Source organism: Urtica dioica, chromosome 1 (genome assembly GCF_054948205.1).
Source record: "Urtica dioica subsp. dioica isolate 48M chromosome 1, U.dioica_male_clone48M_v1_H2, whole genome shotgun sequence".
Lineage (NCBI taxonomy): Eukaryota > Viridiplantae > Streptophyta > Magnoliopsida > Rosales > Urticaceae > Urtica > Urtica dioica.
Genome location: NC_142756.1, coordinates 25,065,813 through 25,084,810, shown reverse-complemented (window position 1 = coordinate 25,084,810; position 18,998 = coordinate 25,065,813). Strand labels below are relative to the sequence as shown.

At 54.0% G+C, this 18,998-nt stretch overlaps 1 pseudogene; it reads left to right on the top strand.

The window, feature by feature from the left end:
- Window positions 1–1,799: 1,799 nt before the first annotated feature.
- LOC149407830 (uncharacterized) lies at window positions 1,800–17,344 on the top strand (annotated as a pseudogene).
- Window positions 17,345–18,998: the final 1,654 nt, after the last annotated feature.

The window sequence follows — 18,998 nt, the reverse complement described above, 5'->3', positions numbered from 1 at the left end:
TGGTATTAAGCTAAACTTGGAAAAGGTTTGTGAACTTTTGAGTCCAAGTGTTTAGCTCAAGCTTTGTTCATTTGGGTCCATGAGGTCACTGTCACGAATCACATCGAGTAGGAATAGTTAAACTGGAAGCTAAGTCAAAACAAGAACGAAAATTGTCAAAAAGGTATTTTTGTCTTTTGAGACATATGATGAAATGAATGTCAATAAATTTTTTGACAAGTTCATTTGATGACTTAATGTCACTCGGCCATAATATGATTAATTGGGCCTTGTGGATTAATTTCATTTCATAAGAATTTTAATGAAAATTCTTAATGGGCCTTTTTCATGTTGTCATGAACAAGTGGAAAAGCTTCTAGAAGGCCTTTCTAGAATAGGGATAGGCGCCCAACACACCCAAGGAAAGAGAGAATATTTTGTGCATAAATGTATGAAGATACTTGCCAAAAGAAAAAGAGGAAACAAATTTCCCCTAAGGGGAAAGCAAGGTAGGCGCCCAAAAGGATCAAGAGAGAAGCAAATAAAAGAGAAAACAAATCCAAGGACTTACTTGCTTAGTCTTGGCCGTGTGACTCTTTGAAGGAAAAGGGAAATTTACTCATGAATATGTGATATTCTATAGAAGAGGAAATTACCTTATTGAAGGTGAGACCTCTCCTATAAATAGGAGCCCCTTTTCTTCACAATTCATTCATCAAAGTTTAAGAGATTTGAGAGACTCTCTCTCTAGAACTTTGGCCGCCCCTTCCTCTCTCAGTTTATTTTCGATTTTTTGTTTTGGCACCTAGGTCCTCATTCGACCTAGTGTTTAGCTCTGCGACTTCAAGACTCGTTCTTAAGTCGTAGTGTTTAAAAGTGCCCACTCACTAATTCCTTTTCTCTCGAGTGATTTAGTGATAGAAACTTTCGTGGTTGCTCGAGGTGCCGAGGAAAGAAAGAGGGACGTGCTACGAGGGGAGACGAGCGTTGCAACTTTCTAAGAGCTTCTCGAAGATCAGGCTTCAAGAAAGGTTACTAAACTTCTTAGCTCATAATAGTTTTTAATTACGTGTACTTGCTCTTTTGTCTAGGTTAGTAAAAACTGGTTTTACTTGTACAAGAAATTTTTTAAAATTCCACCGCTTACCGAAGCGTTAATTATTTTCTTAAACCCTAGATCGATTCTAACACCTTGGACGAGCGCCGGCCTTGGATGAGGGCCGGCCTTGGAGGAGCGCCGGCCTTGGATGAGTGCCGGCCTTGGACGAGTGCCGGCCTTGGAGGAGTGCCGGCCTTGGATGAGAGCCGGCCTTGGACGAGTGCCGGCCTTGGAGGAGTGCCGGCCTTGGAGGAGTGTCGGCCTTGGATGAGAGCCGGCCTTGGACGAGTGCCGGCCTTGGAGGAGCGCCGGCTCTGAGTCGGCCGCGGGCGGGGGAGCCTTAGGACGCCCGCCAGCGTGGCTGTCGTCGACTTACCGGGCCGAGTTGGACCGGTAACATTAGCCCCCCGAGTTTATCATCGATTGTAAATCGCGTGGTAAACTCAAAGTTTAACGTTGGCCCATCGGAGAATCCCGTCGCCAAGAGGTATGTTCCGACGCCTTTTAACATTATTTTTATTTTTTGTTGATCATGCTTGCCTCGTTATTCGCGCCCATGGACCCCATTGACCACCTACCGGGGTGTGGGACCATTGATGGCGACTTGCATGATTTGTTTGAGGACAACCACGTGGACTTGGATGTTTTTTGGGCTCAATTTTCGCCCCCACCAACGATCCCCGATACACGGCATTCGTCGCATTCAATCAACGCTATCGAGATGTCCGGAGAGGATCTCTCATTAGTGGAGGCGTGGCTGGCCGATGAGGGAGAGGGCATGCGTGCCGGAGACGGCCAACGCCGGCAGGAGGACGCCGGGGATTGCGCGCGCACCGGAGGAGGTGCCTGGGCTCGGGGCGGCGCTGGCGGCGCCGGAGACGTCGGGGAGGACCCGCCCAGGCCGGGGAACGACGCCCCTCTGCCTGCCGGTGGCCTGGGCGACGCGCGTGTGCCGGAGACGGCCGCGCCTGGAGCGGCCGGCGCTGGAGGAGACGCGCCGGAGGAAGGCGAGGCTGGGGGGGACGCCCCGGCCTGGGGCGGCGCGATCTTGGTCGACCCCAGCCCCGAAGAAGCCCTAACCCGACCGGGCCGGGCCGACCAGGCGCGCTGGCGAGGAAAAAAGCCCAGGCTGCGCGAGCGAACCCGGGGTGGCCGCGCGCGGCGAAGCCGGCGCCGAGAGGGGCGCGCCGGCCGACCTCGACGTTGCCTGGGTCGATCCTGACGCGGGGGAGGCTTCTGCTCGACCGGTGGCGGCCGTCGGGAGGACAACCCCCGGGTCCTGGTCGCGCCGGCGATGGCGCGCGTTGCTGGAGGGTCGCCGGCGTCGGGCGACACCGCCCAGGGAGGGGCCGACGCCGGGCAGGAGGCGGCCCGGCCAGGTGGCGCCGGACAGGGGGCGGCTACTTGCCCAGCCCCTGGGCAAACCCTAGGCCCCATTGGGCCGGGCTTGGGCGAGGAGGGCGCAGCCGGCCAGGAGCCGGGCTGGGCCGGTGCGCGCGAGGAGGGCCCAACCCGCTGGGGGCCGGACAGGGCCGCTGGGCTGCGTGCGCGCGAGGAGGGCCTGGCCAGCCGCGAGCCGGGCCGGGCTGGTGGGCCGGACGCGCCTGGGACGAGTGCTGGGACGCCCGGGCAGGGCTTATGGGCCGGAGACCCGACTGGCCGAGAGCTGGGCCGGGCCGACAGGCCTGACGCGCGCGCCGGAGGCCGGAGGCTGCCTGGGCCGGACCCGCGCATGGAGGAGCCACCCAGCCAGGATACGGGCTGGGTCCTTGGGCTTGACGCACGCACAGGATGGAACGCCGCCAGTCACAGGTTGGGCCGGCCTGACGGCGGATACCCGGCCGGCCGGCAGCCGACCGGGCGTTCGGGCAACTCTGCCGGGACCGAGGGGAGCCGTCCGGCTCGAGCGGGCGGCCGCGAGGGGGTCAGCCCCTGCTCGGGCAACGTCCCGGACTCCGAACGCTCCGGTGACTCGTCGAGCCGTTGCGTAGCACCTGCGGCGAGGGCACTTTCTTCCACTGCGCGGGAGGAAACGCGGGCTTCAACCTTCCCGATAGGAGAGTCGGCCGTACGGGGCAACCTCGACTGCTCGAGCGTCGACGTCCCGAGCTTGATTTCCATTGCCAGCTTCGTGAGTCTGAGGAAACGCTACAGCATCCCGGAGTCTATGTCCATCCTTAGACCGTTGCCCGATGATCTCCCGACCCGCCCTCGAAAGGGGTATGCCGCGGTTCACGAGGCGAGTCTTCGCGGGGGACTAAGGTTGCCTTTCCAACCGGTTATCCAGGAGTTGTTGGTGCGATTGGGGGTACACACTTTGCAGATGTCCCCGGCCTTCTACCGACTGGTCGCGGCGTGCAATATGATGCTCTATCGGGCGAAGAAGAGGGTCGTCACTGCCGACGACATCCAGGGCCTCATGACGGTACGAGGGGTGTCGGGGAAGCCGGGCTTCTACTCAGCGTCACACCGTAAGCGCTTCGCCATCATTAGCAAGGTTAACTCGAAGCACAGATACCCATGGATGTGGGTGTCCGATTTTCCACCTGTGGGCGATATCGAGGGTTCCGAGCTTGACGCGGTGATCAGGGCGGTCCCGGAATCAAGGCGGCAAGGACCGCACTTCGAATCCCCAGACTTAATGGCGAGGACCGGGTGGTTCACGCCTGGTGACGACGTTCTCCCATGCCCGAGTCTCGGCGCGGAGGCTACGGAGGACCCCGAATCAGAGGCGGGGGGCTCGTCTGCTCCTCCCTCTGACGTGGGGGGTACTAACCATACACATGCTCTCTGTCTTTGAACGTTCTACTGTATTGCATTCTAACCTGTCGTCTTTTTATCTTTTTCAGATACCATGACCCGGCGACACCGACCGCGCACGCAAGTACCGAGGGTGGCACTCGACGTCGAAGCCGTGACCGCGGCCCAGCCACAAGCCGAGGCTCGCCGTGGGGGGTTTCCAATGTGGGCGAGGAACGAGGCGAACTCCTCGAACAAGCGACCATCGTCTATGACCCTCCCCGGCTCGTCCTCCGGCCACAAGCGCGCTCACACGTCGGCGGCGCCAGACGGCATGGAATCGATGCTCCTAGCGGAGGCGGCGGAGCTGAGGGATCAATGCTCTCGAGGGATCCTTGAAACCTCTTTGCGGGATTTCAAGAGTCTCCTGACGGCGAGCGACCTCGAGCACTTCCAGGGTGGGATTGGCGACGCCCGAAAGGTACGATTCGCTTGCTTGTCTTATGTGCAACCATTATGCTTATTTCGATCGCACGTATACTGTTTATTTCCACAGATGCTCGCGCGTGAAGAACGGAGCGACCGTATCCTTCGGGACTTGCTGCGTTTCATGCAAATCATGGAGAAAGATAAGGAGAGCACGGCGGCCGCCCATGCTCCCACTCTGGCGGGGGTCCGCACCGTCCAAGAGTTCCAAGCGCTCGAGGAGGAATTGAAGCGAGCTCGCGAGGAGGCGGCGGCCGAGAAGGCATCTCGGGAGAAGGCTGAGCAGGCGGCTGACACCTTCTTAGGGGAGACAAAGAAGCTTCAGGCGGCGCTCTCGAGCCGGGACGAGGAGCTGAACATTGTCCACGCTCGACTGTCGGCGAGCGAGATCTCCCGGGTCAAGGCCGAGAGGGAGAGGGATACTTTACGAGCGGAGGTGCAGACCCTCGCCGAGGAAAAGGACGATGCCGTGCGATCCAAGACGGAGATGGAGGATGACTGGGACCTCTCGCTAGAGGTGGCCCGTTACGAGGTGGCCATGCGGGTCAAAGACGCGACCGCGGAGGAGAACGCGTCTCGCGGGATCACGTTTTCCTTCTTTGATGCCATGTTTCCTCCTCTGGATGATGAGTTGCCAGAGGACGACCTGCCTCCCGAAGTCCATGCGGAGGCCGCCCAGTCGTCAAACTGTCGGTCGGATGGAGAAGCCGTCGGCGGGCCGGGCGCCCCTCGTCCCGAAGACGACGAAGAGAAGATTGACTACGGCTCAGAGTAGCCAGGTTTTCTTTGGTTTTCCGCGCGCTTGTTTAGCGCTCGCTTTACGCTTCCTTCCGGGTTTTGTTATGTTTGACATGTATCGTACTTTCGTGCTTTTCTTGTTGGGTTGATTGTGTAACATTGCCCTGTTTTGATTGAAGCCTTTTTATTCGTTATGCGTCTTATTTTCTCGACTCGCTATGCTTAGTGTAATCAATTTGCACGATTTGAACAACGCGTGTCTTACGAACCCGGTTTACTATATCTAGCGTAACCGGTTTGCACGGCTTGCTGTCGCATTTGGCGGCGAAGTTTCCCGCGGATGCTGGCTAGACCAGTTTCATCCGGCGGGTGCGATTTTCGACCATCCCTTCGTGACTCGCTGCCTATCGGTGTGTGCGGGCTGGGCGGCCGTCGCGCTCATCCGCCGGCGAGTACGCTACCTATCGGCGTGCGTATCGGGACGACCTTGCAGTTCCCAGTGAGCGTGGCACTTGTCGGTACGCGTGTCACGTTTTGGGTTTTGACTGCCGGGATCTACGATCCGGTGCGCGGACGTGATCCATCGACACCTTACTGCCTATTGGTGTGCAAGGCGCAACGTCGCACGAGAGTGTCGCAGCGAAAGACGTGCGAGGTCGGAGGTCCGGTGTGCGGACCCAACTTGTCGACGTTTCGCTATCTCTCGGCGTGGGGTCGGAGGTCCGGTGCGCGGATCCGATTTGTGGACGTTTCGCTACCTCTCGGTGCGTGAAAAGTGGAGGGTGAAAAGTGGGGTAAATGAGTAAATGAGCTTGTCACCCTCATTCTATCCTCCTTAGCCCCCCGAGTTTCTTGGGTGCTCGTAGAGGAGACTAGAAATTATAATACAATACTTTGAAACGAAATGTAATTCATTATAATGTTGAAATGGTTAAAAAATTACATTCCAGGCCATTGGCCGATCTTGAAATTTAAAACTGTCTTTGCTAAAAATCGAAAATAACATGAAAACATCAAAACGTAAAGCGAACAACTGAACATCTATTGGTAGTATTGCCGAAGGTGCTCCGCGTTCCACGGGTGCGTGAATACGAGTCCCTCCAGGTTTTCGAGCTCGTACGTGCCGTTGTGGATAGCTCGGCGCACGTGGTACGGGCCTTCCCAGGTGGGGCCTAGAACTCCCGCACCTTGCACCTTGGTGTTTTGGAACACCCTTCGAAGAACGAGGCTCCCGTCGGCGAACTTCCGCAGCTTGATCTTGGAATTGTAGTACTTCTCGACCTTCCTCTTTTGTGCAGCAAGTCGGGTGAGTGTGTCCGCCCTCCTCTCGTCTATGAGGTCTAACTCGAGCCTGATTGCGTCGTCGTTGGTGGCTTCTTCGTACTCCTCGATGCGCAAGGTCGGTAGCTTGGTCTCGACGGGTACCACGGCCTCGACAATGCGAGAGCGAAAGGGGTTTCGCCGGTCGCATTTCGAGCGGTGGTGCGATACGCCCATAAGACCATGGGGAGCTCATCGGCCCAAGCCCCCTTCCTTTCCTCCAGCTTCTTCTTCAAGTTCTCTTTGATTGTCTTGTTAACCGCCTCGACTTGACCGTTGGCTTGAGGGTGGCGGGGAGAGGAGAAAGTCTTGCTAATGCCCAGTTGTTCGCACATTTCCCGGAGGTGCGCATTGTCAAATTGTTTCCCGTTGTCGGTTACAATTGACGCGGGGATCCCGAAGCGGCAGACGATGCTTTTCCAAATGAAGCTTGTCGTGTTCGCCTCGGTGATCTTCGCTAGCGGCTCAGCCTCTACCCACTTTGTGAAGTAATCGATGGCCACGATCGCGTGCTTGTATTGTCTCAGGGCCGTAGGTAGCTCACCAATGAGGTCGATTCCCCACTTCGCGAAAGGTCGCGGCACAATGATTGGACACAATGGGGCCGGTGCTTGACGCGGGATGTGGGCAAACCTTTGGCACTTATCGCATTTTTTGGCCCACTCGTGGGAGTCCTTTTTCAAGGTCGGCCAAAAATATCCGAGTCTTAGTAGCTTCAATGCCAGCGATTGCCCAGCAGCGTGGTTTCCGCACACCCCTTCGTGCACCTCGCGGAGCGCTTTCCTCGCCTCGACTTCGGTCAAGCAGCGGAGGAGGGGCATAGAGTAGCCTCTCTTGAACAAGCCGTCCTCCCTCATTGTGTACTTCGTCGCCAAGCTTCTCAGCTTTCTGGCCTCATCTTTGTCTTCGGGGACCACTCCTCGCTTGAGGAATTCCACGAGCGGAGTCATCCATGAGGGAGGCGGAGTCTCGTCAACTACCCTACGTCGCCTCTCGAGACGTAGGGTCGGGTCAAGACTTCGATCGGGACGCTGCCTTCGCCCTCCTCGTCTATCCCAGACGCGAGACGAGCCAGGGCGTCAGCGTCCATGTTCGCCTCTCGAGGAACTTGGACGATCTCGAACCACGACAGGGCCTCTAGGTTCTTTTGGGCCTTGGACAAGTATGCGACCATGTGTGGCTCTTTTGCGGCGTAGTCGCCCTTAACCTGGTTCACAATCAACTGCGAGTCGCAGTGGATGCGCAGGTTTTGGGCGCCTAGCTTGTTCGCTAGCTCCAAGCCAACGATCAGAGCCTCGTACTCTGCCTCGTTGTTGGAAGCCTTGAACTCGAACCGCAGGGCGTATCTCAGTTTTTCCCTATCGGGATTTGTGAGCACAACGTCGGCGCCAGCCCCCCGGGCGTTTGACGCGCCATCCACGTGCAAGTCCCAGACCAGCCCTATCGGGTTGTTGGTCCTCTTCTTCGACGACTCGCTGTGGTCGTCCTCCTTGTCTTCTCTGTCCTCATCACCTTTGTCTCCCTCGCCAGTTGAGGGCGTGCTTGCGAACTCGGCTACGAAGTCGGCGAGGGCTTGACCCTTGATGGCGGTTCTTGGTTAGAAATCGACCCCGTACTCGCCCAACTCTTGGGATCATATGGCCATTCGAGAGGAGGTCCCTTTTTGAAGGGCCTTCTCAATGGGATGTCCCGTGCGGACAACAATGGGGTGCGCCTGAAAGTAGGGCCGCAGTTTTCTCGCGTTCATGACGAGGGCAAGGGATAATCTCTCGATTTTCGGGTATGGAGTTTCAGCGTCGAGGAGAGCCTTGCTAACGTAATAGACCGGCCATTGCACCTTGACTTCTTCGCGTATGAGAACTGCGCTCACGGCCGTGTCGGAAACCGCGAGGTAGATGTACAAGGTTTCACCATTCTTTGGCTTCGCGAGGAACGGGGGGGAGGTGAAATAGGCCTTCATTTCGCGGAATGCTTCCTCGCACTCCCCCGTCCACAGGAACCCATCGGTCTTCTTCAGTGCCTTGAAAAATGGTTGGCACCGGTCGGTTGCTTTGGAAACGAATCGCGCCAGGGCGGCGATCCTTCCCGTCAAGCTCTGAACTTCCTTCACTTTTTGCGGCGACCTCATCTCTAAGATCACCCTGATCTTCTCGGGGTTAGCCTCGATCCCGCGGCGGCTAACCATATAGCCTAAGAATTTTCCGGCCTCGACCCTAAAAGCGCACTTGTTGGGGTTGAGCTTCATCTTGTAGCGTAGCAGGATCGTGAACATCTCCCTAAGGTCTCGAACGTGGTCGTGGGCCTTGAGGCTTTTGACGAGCATATCGTCCACGTAGACCTCCATGGTTTTGCCAATTTGATTGGCGAACATTCGGTTCACCAACTTTTGGTACGTCGCTCCCGCGTTTTTGAGGCCAAAGGGCATGACCTTGTAACAGTAAAGTCCGCGGTTCGTAACAAAGGTGGTCTTGATCTGATCCGGCTCGTGCATGCGGATCTGGTTGTAGCCTGAATAAGCGTCCATGAAGCTCAGTAACTCGTGGCCCGCCGTGGCATCCACGAGCTGCTCGATCCTCGGGAGAGGGAAGCTGTCTTTCGGGCAGGCTTTGTTGAGATCTTTGTAGTCGATACAGATCCGCCACTTCCCGTTCGGCTTCTTGACCATCACCACATTGGATACCCACTTGGGGTGCTCCGCCTCCCTGATGAAGTGGGCGACGAGAAGTTTGTCAACTTCCTCACCAATGGCTTGGTACCTCTCCCCGCTGAACGCCCGTCGCGGTTGAACGCGCTCGGCCACTCTCTTGTCGTCGTTGAGACGATGAACCATTATTTCGGGGTCGATCCCCGGCATGTCGGCGTGTGTCCACGCAAAGACATCTTTGTGCTCGCGGAGGAAGGCGGCGAGCTCGGTTCGGATTTCAGACGGGAGTTAGGCGCCTACCTTGACCACTTGGTCAGGCTTGGCGTCGTCCAACACGACGGGAACGAGGTCGTCTGGTGTCTCCACCTTTCGACGCTCGACATCGTCCCTTTGGTCCAATTCTCCGAAGGTGCCTCCTTCCGCTATCTTGCAGGGGAATTTGTCCCCGAGCTGGAAGATGGTGCTAACCATCATTCCCTTCCTTTTCCCGTCCACGCCCTGGATGTAGCACATCCACGCCATTGACTGGTCTCCCAGCATTACGGCGATCCCCTTGTCGGTCGGGAACTTCATCATCAGGTGGTACGTGGACGTTATGACCTTCAACCGATTGAGAGTCGGGCGGCCGATGATGATGTTGTAAGCCGAGGGCTGGTCCACCACTAGGAACGACACGATGTGGGTAACCTCGAGCCCCCCCGGCGTACCGAAGGTAACCGGGAGGTCGATAGTTCCCTCCGTCATGACCCTCTCCCCGGAGAAGCCGAAGAGCGGGGTCGAGATAGGGGTCGGTCTCATCCCTGATAGCTTCATCCTGTCCAACACCGACTTGAAGATTATGTCGGCGGAGCTCCCATTGTCGATTAGGATTCTCCGGACGAGGTTGTTGGCGACCGGGGCCGAGACGACTATCGCGTCGTTGTGTGGATGGAGCACTCGCGCCGCTTCTTGGCCGGTGAAGAACATGGATTCGAACAGGGCCGGAGGAGGGGCCTCGTACGTGTGGTTGATGTAGTGTGCTATTTTCCCTTGGGAAACTTCGCGCACGTACTTCTTCCTCTGCGTGGCCGAGTCTCCGAACTCCGGGCCGCCCAAGATCGCGCCCACGATGTGAAGTTGCGAGCTCTCCGGTTCTTCGTTTGCCGCGCGGTCCGTGACGGTCACCGTCGCCGGACCTTTCTTTTCTTGCCGCGGGCGGCCTCCGTGTGCCGCGGCCGTCCCGATAGTTCTAAGGACGTATTCTTTCAGTTTCCCATCCTGAATCAGGTCCTCGATCTGACGTTTGAGTTGATAGCATTCGGACATCAGATGCCCATGATCCTGATGGTAGTCACAGTACTTACTTTGATCCCTTTTGGTGGGATCCTTCGTGAGAGGGGTTGGACTCCCCAGCTTGTCATGGTGCAGGGCCAGGATCCGCTCCGGCGAAGTGTTCAGAGGAGTAAATGTCGAGAACTTTCGAAAGCTATCGACATGTGGCGGCCTCGGCCCGGGGGGGGGGGAGCGGCCGTTAGGGGCCTGGCTTCCCTTATTCCTCCTCTTTCGAGGGTCAGGGCGATCTCCATCTTGATCGTCGCGGCGGCGACTCCCCTGTCCTCCTGACTTTCGGCCATCTCGGCCGTCGAGATAGTCCTCGATTCCCATATACGTGCGGGCTCTCGTCATTAGCTCCGCCATGTCCCGTGGGACTTTGCCAACAATAGACTTGAGGAAGTCGCTCGTACGGACTCCCTCAGTGATCGCCGTGATGGCGTCCCTGTCGTCGAACCTTCGACCTTGTGAGACTCCTCAGTGAAGCGAGCAAGGTATTGTCTCAACGTCTCGTCCCTTCCCTACCGGATGGAGAGGAGGTGGGTCTTTGGTTTCTTTTGCGCCACGAGGGTGGCGAATCGAGCAAGGAACGCCTCTCGCAAGGCCCGGAAAGACGAGATGCTCCACGTCCTCAAACTTCAGAACCACTCAAATCCCGACCCTGTGAGGGTCAGGCTAAAGGCTTGGCAGAGCGTGGCGTCTGTCTGCCCTTGCATCATCATCCACGTCTCGTAGTGTTGGACGTGGAAGTGGGGGTCCGTCCGCCCATCGTAGGTGGGAATGGACGGTAACTTGAAGTTTCCCACACAAGGTTGCGCGAGGGCCGACCGTCGGGGCCACGGGAGTCACCGGTTGGCGCTCGTTGGACGCTTGGTCCACGACATTGGCTTGAGGCCGGCCGAGAGTTGCGGCGGGGAGCGCGTCCCTCCGAGAGTTGAGCCTTTGGCGGAGATCCTCCCCTCGGGAGTTTCTCTGCGCCGTCAAGCGCTCTTTAAGGTCCATGCTTGGTGCGGGGCGAGGCGAGGTCGCCCTTGGTCGAACCGTCCGGCGAGCGCTTCGGCTATCGGCCCCATCATCTACCAGAGTCGCTCTCTCCTCGGCGAGGGGCCGTGTCCGACCGCATCTTGAAACCGAGGGGGCGAGTCCCCGGGAATGTGACCGCGCCTGCTGTCGCGCCAGATGCGACGGCCCGGCCAAAGCATCGTTAGACCTCTCGGGCCGCGAAGGGGCAAGGCTGGGCGTTGCCTCATCGGTCCTTGACTCCCCCACATAGTCGGGGTCGGAGTCGTCTCGGGCGGACCTATCTTCAATGTCATAGCCGAGGAGATTGGCTATGAGCGTATCGTCGACGCCGGGACGGTCAAGGAGCTCCGCAAGCCGCCGGGCGGTGTCCTCTCGGAGCTCGGCCTCGGGGTCATTCATCGGGTCTCGGGGCTGGCTCTCGCTATCGCGAGGTTGCCCTTCAAGACTATGTGCGAGGCATCGAAGGCCTTACCTCGAGCTCGTCGCTCGGGTACCCGCGGAGGTGGTGGGAATGTGACTCATCTCTCGAGAGTCGTGAGAACAAGGAGAGAAAACTGGTAGAGGGAATACGCCGTCAAGGTTGAGAGACCCCCTCCTTCTAGCGCCAAAATGTTGTCGCAGTTTTTCGGACAACGATTTAGGAGTCACAGACGGTCAGACCCAAGGCCGGACCAAGTTGTCTCGTCTTGACTCGAGCGTGTCGGGCTTGGTCTCCCAAGCCGTCCCTTAGCTATAGGTGTTGTCTATCTCGTCCGGGCACCTGATAAGTATGCAAGAAGGTGTGAACTACAAAGGGGAAACAGAGGGGTTGCCTCTGTTTACCTCTCCGACGCTCAACATTAGTAGGATTGAGGTGGATATAGGAGGTGTTATGCCGTTATTTTCACATGGTATAAATAACACCCCAAGAGCAAAAGATAATACATCAAGTCCATACACAAGGCACAAGCCCACAAGAAAACTCACGCACCAAGCTCCGAGTCAACACTCATGAAATGTCTTTCAAAAGACTCTCAAAGAATGTTTTCAAGCTAGACTTCTTGACAAATCTTCAAGACAAAACCACAAAAATAACCACCCGGTCGGCCAAATAAAAGACCACCCGGCCGTCTTCACTCGGCCAAGACCACCCGGTCATCTTCACCCGGCCAAGACCACCCGGTCATCTTCACCCGGCCAAGACCACCCGGTCATCTTCACCCGGCCAAGACCACCCGGTCATCTTCACCCGGCCAAGATCTTCACTCGGCCAAAATCACCCGGTCGTCTTCACTCGGCCAAGACCACCCGGCCAAGATCTTTACCCGGCCAAGACCACCCGGTCGTCTTCACTCGACCAAGATCACCCGGTCGTCTTCACTCGGCCAAGACCACCCGGCCGTCTTCACTCGGCTAAGACCACCCGGCCATCTCCACCACCTAATCAAGTACTTTTCACCAAACTCCTTGGTCCCTATAAATACCTCATTCATTCACAACACAAAGTAAGTTTCTCTCAACTTGTCAAAACTCTACAAAAATCACACCACCACTTTCTCTCTCTAGAAAACATAGAGACAAGTATAAATCGTTTACCAAAAACGCAATACAACACGACTAATGTTGAGCGTAGGAGAGCGCGCCGGGGGAAAACCCTCCGCGTCCCTCTAGATTCACGTTTCATTTGTGGTTAGGTGAAGGTGCAAGGATTCAAAGACCCGGCGAAGAACACGGAAAACATAGACGATCCAAAGACCCGGAGACTCGAAGATCCGAAGACCCGGACACTCGAAGACCCGAAGATCCGAATAGCATGAATACGACAAGAAGAGAAGAACTTCACCAAACCCAACCTACGTGCGGTCATAGGGTCCGGCCCTAGATCGAACCACGGACGGTTCTTAGTGTAAACCCAAAAACGCAGTTAACAGGAGGTTTGAGTGTTTAGAGGCCGAGACTTGAGAGAAACGAGCGAGGTATGAGTTCGACAGCGTTTCAGTACTCAAGAATGGATTACCTGGACTAGGGGAGCGGCCCCTGTATTTATAGGCGACCAAGGGGTGTTTTGGGGAACCCCTTGGCCGAGCGCTGGCCTTGGACGAGCGCCGGCCTTGGATGAGAGCCGGCCTTGGATGAGGGCCGGCCTTGGAGGAGCGCCGGCCTTGGATGAGTGCCGGCCTTGGATGAGGGCCGGCCTTGGAGGAGCGCCGGCCTTGGATGAGCGCCGGCGTTGGACGAGCGACGGCCTTGGACGAGTGCCGGCCTTGGAGGAGTGCCGGCCTTTGATGAGAGCCAGCCTTGGACGAGTGCCGGCCTTGGACGAGTGCCGGCCTTGGAGGAGTGCCGGCCTTGGATGAGAGCCGGCCTTGGACGAGTGCCGGCCTTGGAGGAGCGCCGGCTCTGAGTCAGCCGCGGGCGGGGGAGCCTTAGGACGGCCGCCAATGTGGCTGTCGTCGACTTACCGGGCCGAGACGGACCGGTAACAGAGTCTCCAACTCTCAATGCCCCATAACCAGACATCATAGATTCTCCTAACAATCGTACTGAGGTCAATAGGCCTTTGACCCTTAGATTGCAAATATAATGTTTTAAGCAAACTACGAAGAGTTTGTTCATGCAAATCTACATCTGTCTCTTCGTAAGTTGTTAAGTTTGTTTATGGACTAAAGACTAATGTTTTATCATAAAGCTTCAAACATACAAGGAGGAATGAATGAATGTTTCAACTTTTTATTAATGAATAAGCAATTACAAGCAAGAGTCATCGTGAGACTTTATTACATCAAATGTACAAAATAAAGACTGCAACTCTTCTTGTGGGCACCATTGACAACACGCACTACATCAACCACACGTACGAGGCTCCTCCTCCGGCCCCGTTCGAGTCTACGTTTTTCACCGGCCAAGAGGCGGTGCGAGTTCTCCATCCACACAACGACGCGATAGTCGTCTCAGCCCCGGTCGCCAACAATCTCGTCTAGAGGATCTTAATCGACAACGGCAGCTCCGCCGACATAATCTTCAAATCGGCGTTGGACAGGATGAAAGTATCCGGGATGAGACCGACCCCGATCTCGACCCCACTCTTCGGCTTCTCCGGGGAGAGGGTGATGACGGAGGGCACCATCGACCTCTCGGTCACCTTCGGTACACCGGGGGGAATCGAGGTCACCCACATCGTGTCATTCCTGGTTGTGGACCAGCCCTCGGCGTACAATATCATCATCGGCCGCCCGATTCTCAATCGGCTGAAGGCCATAACGTCCACCTACCACCTGATGATGAAATTCCCAACCGAGAAGGGGATTGCCGTAATGTTGGGAGACCAATCGATGGCAGGGATGTGCTACATCCAAGGTGTGGACGGAAAGGGAAAGGGAAAGGGAAAGATGGTGAGCACTATCTTCCAGCTCGGAGACAAGTTCCCATGCAAGATAGAGGAAGGGGGCACTTTCAGAGAGTTGGACCAGAGGGACGATGTCGAGCGTCGGAAGGTGGAGACACCGGACGACCTCGTTCCCGTCGTGTTGGACGACGCCAAGCCAGACCAAGTAGTCAAGGTAGGCGCCCAGCTCCCGTCCGAAATTCGACTCCAGCTCGCAGCCTTCCTCCGCGAGTTCAAAGACGTCTTCGCGTGGACACACGCCGACATGCCGGGGATCGACCCCGAGATAATGGTCCACCACCTCAACGACGACAAGAGGGTGACCGAGCGCGTCCAACCGAGACGGGCGTTCAGTGGAGAGAGGTACCAAGCCATTGGTGAAGAAGTTGACAAACTTCTCGCCGCCAACTTCATCAGGGAGGCGGAACACCCCAAGTGGGTGTCCAACGTCGTTATGGTTAAGAAGCCAAACGGGAAGTGGCGGATTTGTATTGATTACAAAGACCTCAATAAGTCCTGCCCGAAAGACAGCTTCCCTCTCCCGAGAATCGAGCAACTTGTGGATGCCACGGCGGGCCACGAGCTGCTAAGCTTCGTGGACGCCTACTCAGGCTAGAATCAGATCCGCATGCACGAGCTGGATCAAATCAAGACCACCTTTGTTACGAACCGCGGACTTTACTGCTACAAGGTCATGCCCTTTGGCCTCAAAAACGCGGGAGCAACGTATCTGTTATAGAATATTACATAGTTATTAGAGAATATTATGTAATTACGTAGGAGATTGTTACGTAGTTATTATAGAATATTTTGTTACAAATTACGTTATTATTTTTGTATATAAATACCCATAACCATGAATGAGAAAGACACAAATTTTACTCTCCAACTCTCTCTGATTACATGGTATCAGAGCCACGAAATTAGTCTTCCCATAGCTCAGAAAATTCGCTCAAAATCACCTCTATTTTTCTCAGAAACTTCAGAAAATTCCCAAATTTTAAACCCTTATTTCCATATTCAAGTTTTGTATCAAAATTACTCATTTCACTAATCTCTTAATCTCACCACCCTCCTAAAACGACCTAGCATCAAATTCCGACCAAGTCTGTACCGATCGACGACCCAGAAGCTTCCCCACGCGCGGCCACACGCGCCCACGTGCGCGACGTCCTCCGCCGCGCGTGCAGTCCACGCGCCCACGTGTCACCGTCGCTTCCCAAATCTGTTATTTTCTGTTGCTTCGTCTACATCTTCTCAGCCAATTCGACTGGTTTATTTCAATTTCTTAGCTCCCGGAACAAGCTTTTGCTTTTATTTCTCTCTGATTCCAAAAAAAAAAAACAGCACCTGTATCTCAGTGTACTGTTAAAAAAAAGCCATCAATGTGTCGGAGATCGTTCCGATATTCTCGAAGATCACGGACCATAAGTTGAGTGGTTCTAACTATCTCGATTGGAGAAAAATCATCTGTTTATTCCTCGGAGTATCGACAAAGATGATCATCTAATCGATACGGCTCCAAGTGACGAGTCAAAGCAAGCATGGCTTCGCGAAGATGCTCGTCTTTTCCTCCAAATCCGTAACTCCATCGGTAGTGAGGTAATTGGTCTTGTTAATCACTGCGAGTTCGTCAAAGAATTAATAACTATTTAGATTTCCTTTATTCTGGAAAAGGGAATCTCTCTCGCATGTTCGATGTATGCAAAGCTTTCTATAGGCCTGAAAAACGGGACCAATCTCTCACCACCTACTTTATGGAGTTCAAGAAGATCTACGAAGAGCTCAACACGTTGCTGCCCTTCAGTGCCGACGTGAAAGTTCAGCAACAGCAGCGAGAGCAAATGGCCATTATGAGCTTTCTTGCGGGACTACCTTCGACATTTGACACTGCAAGGTCTCAGATCATCTCTAGTTCCAACATCTGCTCTCTCCAAGAGGTATTCAGTTGCATTCTTCGCACAGAAGGAACCTCGTCTAATCCTATCAGTGGAGCTCTACTATCTCAAAACACGCATGGCTCAAGTCGCCCCGCTCATTACAAACCTGGAGCCCCAAGGAATTCAGATTCTCGTCCAACAAACACTTCCGCAGTCACTTGTAACTATTGCAAGAAACCAGGTCATACGATCCAAGAGTGTCGAAAGCTTCAGTACAAGAATCAAAAGAACTCATCGGCTCATGTTGCATCCTCTAACAACAATTTGGTTCATGTACCTGCTAATGAGTATGCCAAATTTTTCGAGTATCAAGAATCACTAAGGACTTCAAAATCCTCTGTCGCTGCCATTGCCGAATCAGGTAATCCGAATGCGTGTCTTCTTTCCTCATCCTCCAAATGGGTCATTGATTCTGGTGCCACAGATCATATGACAGGTAATTCAAAACTCTTCTCAACCCTTACACCTCATACTTCCGCTTCCACGGTTACCTTGGCCGATGGATCCCCTTCCAATGTTATTGGTTCTGGCACTATTACACCTACTCCTTCTTTGTCGTTATCTCAAGTCTTGCACTTACCGAACCTTTCATTTAACCTCTTGTCTGTTAGCCAACTCACAAAAACATTGAATTGCTCAATCTCATTTTTCCCCAACTCTTGTGTTTTTCAGGATCTCATGACGAAATAGACTATTGGTAAAGGACATGAATCTGGAGGCCTCTACATTCTCGACACACCCAAATCCATTGCTTGTTCCAGCATCATGTCTGCCCTTGAAGAACATTGTCGTTTAGGTCACCCTTCCCTTCTTCTTCTCAAGCTTCTTTGTCCTCAATTTCGCTCAGTTTCTTCTTTAGATTGTGAGTCATGTCAGTTTGTTAAACATCACCGCCTTAGTTCTAGCCCTAGGATAAATAGGCGATCTAGCGCTCCGTTTGAGTTAGTTCATTCAGATGTTTGGGGTCCATGTCCTATTATGTCCAAACCAGGTTTTCGATACTTTGTCAGTTTTGTAGAGGATTTTTCTCGTGTAACTTGGTTATTTTTAATGAAAACGCGTTCTGAATTATTCTCATTATTTTGCTCTTTTTGTGCTGAAATCCGTACTCAATTCGATATCTCTATTCGCACCTTCCGTAATGATAATGCCAAAGAGTACATGTCAAGTCAATTCCAAAATTACATGACCCAACATGGCATGCTTCATGAAACACCATGTGTTGATACTCCGTCTCAAAATGGAGTTGCTGAACGCAAAAATCGACACCTTCTTGAAACTGCATGAGCTTTGCTATTTCAAACAGGTGTTCCAAAGGGTTTCTGGGCTGATGCCATCTCTACTACGTGTTTTCTTATCAACCGTATGCCATCATTTGTTCTTCAAGGTGCGATTCCTTACAGAACATTATTCCCTCAAAAGCCTTTGTTTCCCGTTAATCCAAAAATCTTCGGTAGTACATGTTTTGTTCGGGATGTTTGTCTAGGTCTCACAAAGTTAGATCCAAAATCCTTAAAATGTGTGTTTTTGGGATACTCTCGTCTTCAAAAAGGGTATCGATGTTACTGTCCTAGTCTTCAAAGGTATCTTGTGTCTATCGATGTCACCTTTCTGGAACACTTACCATACTTTACATCTAAGAAACCAACCTTGCCACCTCCCGAGGACGATGATCTTTTAGTCTATTCCATTACTTCACCAGACGTTCCATCTCCCTCACAGGTACCACCTCCTTTAGCACCCGACTCCACAGACACCATAGCACTTGACTCCACAAACACCACTGAACCTGCTCCTAGCGTTGCACCTATTCCTCCTCCGATCAAGATCTATACTCGTCGTATCCGTCCGATACCACACACGCTCATTGATCCTCCAGAGACATGTCCTACACCGGGTCCTTCGTCATCAGATCCACCTCCTATCGATGATCTTCCCATTGCATTACGCAAAGGTAAACGACAGTGTACTTACCCCATCTCTTCATCTATCTCATATAATCTTTTGTCATCCTCTTCATATGCCATTGTTTCATCCCTCGACTCTATCACCATTCCTAAAACTGTTCGTGAGGCAGTAGATCATCCAGGTTGGCATAAGGCATTGACAGAGGAAATGAATGCCTTAGATGACAATGGTACTTGGGAGTTGGTTACTCTTCCTTCAGGGAAACGGGCAATTGGATGTAAATGGGTCTTTACGGTCAAAATGAATCCAGATGGCACGATTGCTCGATTGAAGGCCCGTTTAGTCGCTAAAGGCTTTGCCCAGACATACGTCGTTGACTATTCCTATACCTTCTCTCCTGTTGCGAAGTTGACATCCATCCGACTCTTCATCTCCTTGGCAGCAACT